Source organism: Sinocyclocheilus grahami, unplaced genomic scaffold, assembly GCF_001515645.1.
Source record: "Sinocyclocheilus grahami isolate Dianchi unplaced genomic scaffold, SAMN03320097.WGS_v1.1 scaffold714.1, whole genome shotgun sequence".
NCBI lineage: Eukaryota > Metazoa > Chordata > Actinopteri > Cypriniformes > Cyprinidae > Sinocyclocheilus > Sinocyclocheilus grahami.
The window spans coordinates 775,921-788,437 of record NW_015505893.1 but is presented as its reverse complement, the minus strand read 5'-3'; the positions used below and the strand labels follow the sequence as shown (position 1 = coordinate 788,437).

At 38.1% G+C, this 12,517-nt stretch overlaps 2 non-coding genes across 2 annotated transcripts; one reads left to right on the top strand and one right to left on the bottom strand.

The window, feature by feature from the left end:
- Positions 1 to 8,195: 8,195 nt before the first annotated feature.
- On the bottom strand, positions 8,196 to 8,267 carry trnad-guc (transfer RNA aspartic acid (anticodon GUC)). The gene has a single exon. It is a non-coding gene; the product is annotated as a tRNA-Asp (tRNA).
- Positions 8,268 to 8,370: 103 nt separating this feature from the next.
- trnad-guc (transfer RNA aspartic acid (anticodon GUC)) lies at positions 8,371 to 8,442 on the top strand. Its single transcript has one exon. It is a non-coding gene; the product is annotated as a tRNA-Asp (tRNA).
- The last annotated feature ends 4,075 nt before the right edge of the window (positions 8,443 to 12,517 follow it).

The window sequence follows — 12,517 nt, the reverse complement described above, 5'->3', positions numbered from 1 at the left end:
CACACACACTCACACACACACACTCACACACACACACACACACACACCACATATTCGCAACTCAAACATCGCAGTCAACCAAAAAAAAGGTTACACTGGTCAATTTATAGTCCGTGGTATAACTGGCCCACGTAGTATGCCAAGCACATTTTTGCTCATGTGAAGATGATATTTCTGTCGATATACAAACGCGCATGAAGTACAAAGCCTCTACATTATAAATAATAGTTTCATTCAAATACATCGCAAATATGGAAACATTAGGATTTGTGCCGAATGAGAGGTACGTGAGCCCAATTAACGCCTGGTACTTTCAGTTTCGCTTTGTTTTGGTTTATATATTTTTATTTCATTCTTGTTCTGTTCTGAATACCATTACATTTATATGATTTGTTTTGGAGTGAGCTATACTAACGTATGCTAGTGTTTATAATGTTTATACATTATAATAGTTCACTTTATTTGGTATGATTTCTGGTATTATTACACTCTCTCCAAACGTTCTGCTGCTCACAAAACATCAATGAGAGCGAGTTTGAAGAAAGCTGACTGGTCACGGTCAAAAATATGTTGAGGACCAATGCATAACCTCCAAATATGCGCTCGCTCTCATATGCACACACGCACTGTGCGAACGAAAAATCCAAAATTTGACATTTTCCGGAACAGGATCCGGCTCAAATTAAGCTCTGCTTATAACAAAGTCTGACTTATAACATGAATTTTGACATTTTCAATGATTCTGAACTGTGATCATTTCCTAGCCAGCAGAAAAGGTCATTAATCTGGTTGGAGCAAAGGTGGAGATGCTGGAGGGTGATGATGGGACGTTTGGCTGGACCCTCTGCACCAAAGCACAGTAAACACACCTTCATCCTGCGGGCCAGCACTGCAGAAGAGCAGCAGGCCTGGATGAGCGCCACATGTGAGGCACAGCTCACTTCTGAAGAGCACAGTTCCAATGCATGTGTTGTGCAATAACAAGACCATTTTCTTTTTTCCCACCATAGAGATTGCATAGTTTTCTACACCGTATTGTTTTACTTCCTTCTTGAAATTGAGACTGTGACAGTGTTTTGGGTCATATAAGCCAGCAGATGTTCATAGATAATGGCGGACTAGAGTCCAAAACGTGTCGATCTTCACATTTGGGCATGTATAACTCCTTGTATGTGGACAAAATAACTAATAACTATGGATTAGTCTGTATAAAATGATTTTTATCCATCAAGAAATTGCACCGCAGCATCCTTATGATAGGGATCAGGGGTCAATGTAGAAACAATGGCACACAAATAAACCTCAACAAAGAAAGTGACGAAAGTGACGTGACATGTAGCCAAGTATGGTGACCCATACTCGGAATTAGTGCTCTGCATTTATCCCATCCAAAGTGCACACACACAGCAGTGAACACACACACACCGTGAACACACACCCGGAGCAGTGGGCAGCCATTTATGCTGCGGCGCCCGGGGAGCAGTTGGGAGTTAACTTGCCTTGCCTTGCTCAAGGGCACCTCAGTCGTGGTATTGAAGGTGGAAGAGAGTGCTGTACATTCACTCCCCCCACCTACAATTCCTGCCGGTACGAGACTCGAACCCGCAACCTTCGGGTTACGAGTCCGACTCTCCAACCATTAGGCCACAATCTTGTGTTTAGGAGATTAATTTACAATTCCTTCAAGAAGTGATGCGTTTATTCTCTGAGTACTTTTCTGAAAAGGTTTCAATGTAGAAATGGAACATTTTTGCAATGATCTTCTGGCCGGAGACTCAGGTTTAGCTAATCTGTTATCTAAAGGGCTCTGAATTCTCATAGCAGACTTTCCATCCTTTTCACTTGATTTCCAGTAGTATCTAAACATCCCTGCGTAGACTTTAAACATTGTGTGGCTGGGGCATTTACCAAACGCTCTTTCACCCCACATGTCTTCCCACACTGTCCAGCGCACAGAGCCGCAGCATGGAAAAAGATTTCAGCAGTGGAACCACGACTGCGGACGGCCACCCATGTCTTACCTCACGCCCTTTGGCATCGTCCTGCGAGATGAGTTTTCCTCACTTGTAACTGCAGACAGTGAAATGCAGCACAGTTTCGGGTGAAGCACTTTCTTCTCACTGATCCGGCTCTGCTGTGTCCTACATACTGTAGAAGAGAGGCAAGGACAAGGAAAGTGTTATGCTCATTACTCAGGCCATTTCCACCATTTTTATAGTGCATATGAATTGTTTCAAGCATTTGTTACCCTGAATTCTCAACAGTTAGCTTTTTGTGCGCATGATGCAAAACAGCAATAAAGAGAAAATGATAAAAGTCATTATAAAACACTGACTGATGAAGCAAACGTTTCTAACTATATCTTGCTGTGTGGAGCAGGGTTACTATCATTAACTAGAACTATTAAAACCATTTTTGTAAATTGAACTAAATGGAATAAGTTTAAGTTAAAACACTAAAACTACCAACTGCAAACAAATAAAAACTAAATCTAAACTAAAACTAAATGAAATAATAAATAGTAATATCTAAAAAATTATAAACATGTCAAATGCATCCAAAAAGTTACTAAAAATTTGACTAAAATTAAAAATAAAAGCTTATTCAAAATATCAACAACTATAGTGTGGAGCTACTTTGTGCTATTTTCTTAAGCAACCTTTTTTTTTTTGGACTTTTGCCTTATTGTTTATTGGAACTTTACAGAGCTTGGAAAATAATCTCATGATTTCATTTAGGAGAACCACTGGGTTCAGTTAGTGTGCAAAAACGAATTGTGCTTTTGTTCTGGGCAAACATCCAACTGGCCAGAATTGGGATCCTTGTAACCTATTTCAAAAAGCATTATGAACTGCAAAATCTCCATTCTCATTCAGGGCATAATATTATTAACTGCTGTTTTATGCAATTTATTTATAAGCAAAAACTGCTTAATATTATACTGTTATAAGCAGGGGCGGATCTAGAAAATAATTTTTAGGGTGGCAAAGGGGTGGCATGGGGTCTATGAGGGGTGGCAACACCAAAGCAAGCCCCCATGCATAGTTTTGGGGGATTTATGGTCTGACATACACAGTTGTGTTCACAAATATTGTATTACCATTAAGTAATCATCTATACTGTTGAAAAATAAAATAACAACATTTCAATATCCATCATGGCACCAAATCAATACACAATATAAAAAACTTCAACAGGTTATAAATGTTTCTGAGCTTGTATCACTAAAGAAGACATGCGGTTCTATTAAAATTACATATAGGCTACTTAGATGGTATAGTAAATAGAGAATTGCGTGTTGTGTTTTGCAAAAAGTGTTTTATGAAATTGAAAGTCAAAGGCCGAGAATTGGTGTATGGTTTTGCAGATTTGGTGTGTGCTTCTGCTGTTTGAGTGTCAGGTTTCAGAAAGTGTGTGACAAGTAAAGCTTTTGTGTGTAAGCAGTTGAAAAAGACTGTAAATGCTTACACACAATTCAAATACACAGATGACTTTCCTGCCCAGTGAACACTGAGATCAATATCACTGTAACAAAATGTCTATTACAGTATACATAAATTAAATTACAGTTACAGATGTATAATTCGGCAATGAACCTTTGGGGGGGGGAATCATTTTAATTTTACTACTGTAAGTAATCTTGCAGTAGATGAAAAGCACTAGAAAAGTTCAAATACCAAAGAATTGTATGAACTTGGCATGCACCACAATACAGTACAGTAAAAAATACAATTAAAAAAGTAAATTTAGCATCCTCTGCACATTCTGCCAAATTTCATTACTAGCCTAGCTATATCTCTAGGCAGTCATTTCTCAGTTCTGCAAAAATGCAGTACACATAAAAAATGGTTACAAATCAAATTTGACAGTCACACGCTTGAAGGTGTACATGTGCTACAGTTTACTGTACATATAGAATAGTGAAATTTCCATGATCTAATGTACTGGTACTGAACTGTAATTATACTGTATGTGTAAGTATAAAACCCCTGTCAGCTCTCTCCTCTCTCCGTTGTTAGCATGCAGAGATTCTGATTGGTGTGTCATCAGTTTTGCTGCCTAATGTTTAACTTACTCATTGTTGAACTTTTTGAGAAATGTGTCTTTGTTTTGAAAACTGAATTAATGGTTTGGGGGAAAAAAGTGCCAACTAAAATCAGTTATATTAACAATCAATAAAACTGCAATACAACTATTCTTACCTAACTCTGCTATAATGCTGCGTTCAAGTCCTCCTGGGACATTCGTACTTACGAGTTGACAAGTCGTAATAATGCGTTCAAATCACTTTGCTCGGAACAATATGGCGATTTTAAAATTGTTCCCCATAAAATTCAACAATTATTTTAACTTAACATCTACAAAATGATGAATAAAGAATATGCGTCATTGTGTTTTTGCTTTTTTCTGTTTTTCTTCAATTTATGAAGGTGATGTAAACTGAATCATTATATGTTCTTTGATAATTATACAATAATATAATATTTTGTATATGTAACATATAGTTTTATTTTACATTACAAAAATTAATCATTTTATTAATTTCAACAAATTTACCATCAATACAGATGCTGCATATCTAGTCTTTGGATGCAGTTTTCTCACTGACACGCCCCCAACTCGGAAACTCGGGGCTTAAAGAAAATTTCGACTTTGTGGTGGCGTTCATGTGCGTTCAACTGGTAAATACGATCTATCCGACATGACTTGAACGCACCATTACTTTCCGTGATCGGCATCTTATTGATTTCATGTTATTGTTAGGGCTTATATCCATGATGAAAGTGAAGCGAGCGGTCGGAGAATCGGATCACCAAACAATTACACGATGAATCTCAGACATATCCGGACAGGATCTTAGAGGACTTCTGAGTTACCTGAAAAGCAATAATTATCTGATTCACGAACAACTGTAAAAACAATTAGTTAGTGAACTGGGCCGCGTTGTGGTTTTGACTCAAAAAGTTCCGGTTCATAAGAGTCATTTGTTAATGAAGCCGACCTGTTTTTGCCATTATTTTGGTTACTCTGTCATCACCGCGGCTGAAAAGTAGCTCATGAAACACTGCTTACATTTATATTTTATTCTGGGATAATTCTGGGGTGGCACAGCTTTTTCTTAGGGTGGCAGTTGCCACTCCGGTAGATCCACCCCTGGTTATAAGGGTGTAATATGAAATATTAGTGCTAATTTTGTCCTGTGCATGTTTTATAAATCTGTGCAGGGCCCTGATGGAGGTGTGCATGCCATGCTGAATGCCTGTTGTTTTTAATATCTGTAGCCTATATTCTAAGAATAGCCTTTATTCCTTTTCTAATAGCTGCCTTTCTGTGTTCTAAAAAACATTTTACTGTTGTATTTACGGTAAAAACACGCATTTCACAGAATAAACGGTGTGCAGACTAATTTGCCACAGGCTTCATTAGACCTCAATAAGGTCCTTTTATGTGGAGTTATTCAGCAATTTCTGAAAACATGGGAGGTGATGTATGACAGAAAGAGATGAAGTCTCCGTTTTTACGGATTTGACTCTTAATTAAGAAGATAGAATAACATTTTTATTGGAAGGTCTTTGCTTTCTTGAACACACGTGATTGTGTAATAGGCCTACAAGAAAAACGCCAGTAGGTGCATTCGACTTCACATGGCGCTGCGCAGACCGATCGGTGGCTGACTTGAAGCAGTGCATGCCGGTTAGAAATTTAGTCCGACTTGAACCAGCGCCGACGCCACGTCACTGTCACGTGTGGCATCAAAGTACCGCGATATCGTTTCGAGAGCAGCCTGGTGACTCAGCTGACACAGCTTTTTCAGAGTGACTGCCAGAGCGCTGATGACGACACAGCTGTTTCACGATTGGCCAAATTCACCACATGACAACAATGACGTGTGAACATCTTCAATTCCAATACTGCTCATAAATCTGTTTTTAGAACAGTAAAAGCTGTTTTACTGTAGTCGCAATGTTATATTGAGTCACGTTTATCATGAAAGCATATATACCCCCACTTTATTAGTATTTAAATAGTATATATTCACGTTGAACCTTATTCTTGAACAGATGGCGCTGTATTAAGCAGTATATAAAAAGTGTTTCCGTTGCTCATGAAAACGTGTCTGAAGCGTCTGTGTATTTGACAAATATTGCATGTAATTCACTTCATCTGTGATAGAGTATGCAAACACCGCGAGAGCATCACTAACGGGAGCAGAAATGTCCGGCTTGACGGCTCCGTTTTCACCTCCGCCCCCGACTGCTACTCTCGTTGATCGCCGTCTGTAGCCGTGCTTCAAGTCGAACGCACCTAGAATCTCCTCAAGCATAAGGTCGAATAAAAGTATTTTGATATATGTTTGATGTCATGGCAATATTTAGAATCGCTATTAACAAAAATATTTACTTTTGACGCATTGTTTATTCGCTTTAATCGTGGACTACTAACTTACTCGCAGTTTGGGCTGTAAAGTGTAGCGTCCATCCTCACTACGTGTCGCTGTAGTAAACAAACGAAAGGTGAGTTTGTGGTGTGGCTGATAATGTTATTCTGTTAGTTTAATTCTGGAAAACAAGTACGTCTTGGTGGTTTTAGCGATTGAGCTGCTTGTCTAAGTTGTTACTATGAAGCTGCAGACTTTGTTTCGTGATGACGAAACCGGAAATACTCTTGTACCTACAGAGCAGTTTGTTTTCATTAGCATCTTCCCGATTTGTAGCATCTTCCCCATTTGTAGCATATTCCCGATTTGTAGCATATTCCCGATTTGTAGCATCTTCCCGATTTGCAGCATATTCCCGATTTGTAGCATCTTCCCAGCATCTTCCCGATTTGTAGCATCTTCCCGATTTGTAGCATCTTCCCGATTTGTAGCATCTTCCCGATTTGTAGCATCTTCCCGATTTGTAGCATCTTCCCGATTTGTAGCATCTTCCCGATTTGTAGCATATTCCCGATTTGCAGCATCTTCCCGATTTGTAGCATATTCCCGATTTGTAGCATCTTCCCGATTTGTAGCATCTTCCCGATTTGTAGCCTATTCCCGATTTGCAGCATCTTCCCGATTTGTAGCCTATTCCCGATTTGTAGCATCTTCCCGATTTGTAGCATCTTCCCGATTTGTAGCATCTTCCCGATTTGCAGCATATTCCCGATTTGTAGCATATTCCCGATTTGTAGCATCTTCCCGATTTGTAGCATCTTCCCGATTTGTAGCATCTTCCCGATTTGCAGCATCTTCCCGATTTGTAGCATTTTCCAGATTTGTAGCATCTTCCCGATTTGTAGCATCTTCCCGATTTGTAGCATCTTCCCGATTTGCAGCATCTTCCCGATTTGTAGCATTTTCCAGATTTGTAGCATCTTCCCGATTTGCAGCATCTTCCCGATTTGTAGCATCTTCCCGATTTGTAGCATATTCCCGATTTGTAGCATCTTCCCGATTTGTAGATTATTTATTAAGCTCATGTTTGATCCCAGATCGGCTTTTACTAAAGATTTCCTTGGGGAGGAGCGCAACGAATAATATCTAATTTTTGTTGTTGTCCTGCATTAATGCAGGGCTGTTGTAACTTACTTGTTTAATAGCAGATTGGTAAGGTGGTTTGTTTTTGAAGTGAACTTAGTGTTGTGGGTTACTTTGTATGTTGGATACATTTGTTTAGTGTAGTATTTGGCAACTGAACAAACGAAAAGCTTGTTTTGCTCTTGAGGCATCTCTTTAGTCATATGTCTGTAAAATGAGAACGTTTTGTTTCTCGGGGAATCGAACCCCGGTCTCCCGCGCGGGATACGAAAATTGTCACAAGAGATTAAGCTTAATTTACTTAAACTCTTTCCATTCATTCTCTATGGTAGTGTTTAACATTACGGATGCAGTATATTTTTGGCCACACGTTGATTTTATGGGCGCTGTTTCACGTTTTCCGTGGCGGGGTTTTGAAGTATATTTGAAGTCTTTGGTAGCGCAGACTGTCAGTCATTTCCTGGGAAGGAGAAGGGGCGCGTTTTACCCTGTTTTTATACAGTCTATGGATTTACCATTGGAGGTAGATTTGTTTACCAAAAGGTTCATGCATTTTTTTTGCAACATACGCTTACTGTGAAACTACAACGGCTTTATGAACTACACTATTACGTGATTGATTGATATATGAGGCATTTCTTTAGTCACATGTCTATAAATAAAAATATAGTTTCTCCCCGTCGGGGAATCGAACCCCGGTCTTCCGCGTGACAGGCGGAGATACTGTCCACTATACTAACGAGGAGACAGCCGGTGCAGTAAGACGAGATATGGCACTTTCACTTTAATTGCTGCGTTTGAAAGATACTATAAAAATGTCCTATTAACGCCTTCTCTCACCGGCTGTCTCCTCGTTAGTATAGTGGACAGTATCTCCGCCTGTCACGCGGAAGACCGGGGTTCGATTCCCCGACGGGGAGAAACTACATCTTTAGTTAGATTTTTGTTAATATTTCAAGAGTAAAAACCACTATTGAGGGTTACATAGTCTCTAAATTATTTTTTGCATTAATCTTAAAAACTATTGAATCCGATATATGTTTAAATCAAGCGGTAGCGCTCTTACTGTATCATAATATATACATTATTGCATTAACAGCAATGACAGAAAAGGTTTCACTTAAATAATTTGTATTTGCATTTCCTTTCGTTCACTTAGCAGACGTGTTTAAGCAAAGCAATTCAAAGTGTACATTTAAGAAGTGGTTGTCACAGTGAGAGAGACTGATGTTGTTGCTAAAGGCTTTGAAAAAGTAAAGCTTGTTTTCTATCATGCCAGTAAAGCGAGCTGATGCCGAATCCGGAAGTAAGCTCTCTTACCCACAATGCAATGGGGTACAGTTAAGTTAACTTAGTTTTATTTTATTTTATACACTCTTATTTGCTATGCCGTTTAAATAGCATACTCGTTTAACGTTACTATGCGTTATTCTGTTGCAATATATTGCAGTACCGATGTCAGTCATGTTGTACCGTTCTTGTGTCTTATCTAGCTTTTTTTTAATGTGTGTATACATTGAGGCGGATAGCAGTTTCGTCGGTCTGTCCCAATACAAGCTCACTTTCAGTTCAGAGCTCGTGTTAGGCTCTGAAGAGAGCATTTTCTGTGTGTTCAGTAATGTGACGGTGCCCTCTTCTGGTCAGCTATATCTATGTCCGTCTAAAAGCGGTCGCTGAGTGTAATTAGTATTATTTTTTGACCTAAACTCTTATTTAAAAGTACAAAAAAAAAAAAGACCGGACGGGTTTTTTAGCTCAGTGTTTTTTATTTATTAATTTTTTTTATTGCTTGAAGAACATAAATACCAAACAAATAACAGTAAGAAAAATCTTAATACAATTCAAAGAAGTCCAAATAGCAGCATAACAAAAAATACACGGATAAACAAAACAAAGTCAGCGGCAGCCATATCACCCTGTAACCCAAGACGGGTCGCCCACTGAAGCTGAGCCTGGTCAGTACCTGGATGAGAGACCTCCTGGGAAAACTAGGTTGTTGCTGGAAGAGGTGTTAGTGAGGCCAACAGGGGGTGCTCACCCTGTGGTCGAGCATTTTCTGTGTGTTCAGTAATGTGACGGTGCCCTCTTCTGGTCAGCTATATCTATGTCCGTCTAAAAGCGGTCGCTGAGTGTAATTAGTATTATTTTTTGACCTAAACTCTTATTTAAAAGTAATGGTGTGTGGTGGGCGTTCTGGCGCACTATGGCTGACATCGCATTTTCCAGGTGGATGCTGCACACTGAGGAGATACCCCCTGACAATGTAAAGCGCTTTGAGTGCCTAGAAAAGCGCTATATAAATGTAATGAATTATTATTATTATTATTACATACTTCAATCTTAACCAAGCATAGAGGTTATCCCATAATTTTTTTGCGAATTTGCATAAATAAAACAAATGTTCCAATGACTCTATGTCTGCTTCACAAAAGGTGCATCCATTACAATCCAAATTAAACCTGTACAAATAGGTCAGTGTTAAATGTTGAACAGATTGTGAGGTTCTCACCGTTCTTGTGAAATGTGTTCCTGTCGCTCAAGTGAGAAGGGTGTTCCTGCACTACCGGAAGCTGCAGTTTCAGGACCGCATTTCTAGGACCCTGGTGGTTTAGTTTGTAGTAATGTTTGTACATGTTGTTAAAGATATTGAATCTCAGGAACATTTTTTTTTATTTCAGTTGTAATTTTTGATTTATAAATGCATCAGATGTTAATTTCAAAGTGTGTAATACCTGCTTTGAGTTAACAATTTTACATTAAAATGCATTTACACTTAAAATATAAATGAAAAATGTATTTCAGTCTTTAAACAACTGAAAAAGTGGAGTACCTTAAGTCTTAGTTTCTTGAAATATACAGGTGCATCTCAATAAATTAGAATGTTGTGGAAAAGTTCATTTATTTCAGTAATTCAACTCAAATTGTGAAACTCGTGTATTAAATAAATTCAATGCACACAGACTGAAGTAGTTTAAGTCTTTGGTTCTTTTAATTGTGATGATTTGGGCTCACATTTAATGATTAGCCCCCTTAAGTTTATCTAGCTCATTATCAGGTATAATAAAGATGGAATCAAATGAAATCAGCATTTGCAGTCACTAAATTACAGCCAGATATTTAAAAGTTTGTAGAGAGGCAAGACACAAGACTCAAGAATGCATATTTATATACTGTATATACTCATTTTTGCAATAACACGTAATACAACATCATAAAAATCATCAGTTGCTGCATGGACAGAAAGGCTGTAGGCTTCAACTCCTGAGAGAGATTAAAAGAGAGAGAGGGAGAGAGGGAGAATTAAATAGGAAACATTTGCTTTAACATGTTTAACTCTGTAATATATATTTCTGATTGAACACTTATGCACTGTTGGGGTTGTAGAGAGAGAGAGAACCAAACAGAATAATCATGTTACTGACATCTAACTCCAAACTCCAAATGTAAGTATATAAGAGCAAAACCCAAAAAATGAATGTTCTCTCTTTTTTCCTCAGTTGTTTGTCAATCCAGTAACACTTTCTATGAAGCCTGTATTTATAATACATTATAAGGGGTTTCTTAAGGCATTATAATGAATGCATAAAGCATTATAAAAAAGCTTAATAATATGTTGTATCATAACATTTATAATACATTATAATACTTACGCATTTGTGGTTATAACATTTAAGAGTATGATTGCATATAACACACAACGAATGCATTATAACTATGAGAAATATAATCAATTGTAACTCAAGTGGATGCAATGTGTTCATTGTGTGTTATAAATCATCATACGCGTAACCACAAATAAGTATTATAATACATTAAAACTGTTCTTACGATTATTTATAAGGTTTGTCATTTTACAGTAAAAGCACAAATAAGATGTACTAAGTTATTGTACAGATCTTAAACAATGGCAAGATATGAGACCTATAATGCATTATAACTATGAGAAATATAATCAATTGTAACTCAAGTGGATGCAATGTGTTCATTGTGTGTTATAAATCATCATACGCGTAACCACAAATAAGTATTATAATACATTAAAACTGTTCTTACGATTATTTATAAGATGATGCGACATATTATAAGGTTTCTTATAATGCATTATTCATTCCTTATAATGTTTTAAGAATAACCTTATAATGTATTATAAATACAGGCTTCATAGAAAGTGTTACCGTCAATAAGTATACTATTATAGCACTACTGAACAGCAAGCCATTATACATTGGTCCATACACGAGTAGCACCAGCATGCAGTTTATACAGTAGATTGTGTAAGTGCAGGAGCAGGACACTCACAAACACATTACATGGTCCGTCATACCTCTGCACTTCATCTGTGAAGCTCAGTTGTGTTGGTGTCCTATGCAGCACTCCTCTCAGTACAGTTGTTCCTCACTGTCGAGGTAGACAGGCACTCGGGAGGAGGTTAGCTTATGAGACCACCTAGAGGGCTTTCCACTGAGTACACCCTATGGGCAAACCATGGAGCAAAAACAGTTATTTTGAGGAAATTGATACATTTAAGACAAAGATACAATAATTTGCAGCATAGTTAAACGATATTGTTAATGTTAATCCTAATTAAGGCCCTTGGTGTATGGGGTTCCATTTGTGTCAAAAATGAGTCGACTGCTTTGTGTTTTGTACTATACATTTGTCTTTGTCTACAGTCATTGCCTACTTGTTCAGGTAAATCAGTATATGTAGGCGTGTATGTTGTGTGTTGACGTTGTCTTAATCTGTCGTCCTGCCTGCTTTTTCTCTGTCATTTAATTACTGTCGTCCTTATTGTCGTTTTGTTCTGTCGTCTTGTTCTGTCGTCCTTACTGTCGTCTTGTTCTGTCGTCCTAACTGTCGTCTTGTTCTGTCGTCCTAACTGTCGTCTTGTTCTGTCGTCCTAACTGTCATCTTATTCTGTCGTCCTGTTCTGTCGTCCTAACTGTCGTCCTGTTCTGTCGTCCTAACTGTCGTCTTATTCTGTTGTCCTGTTCT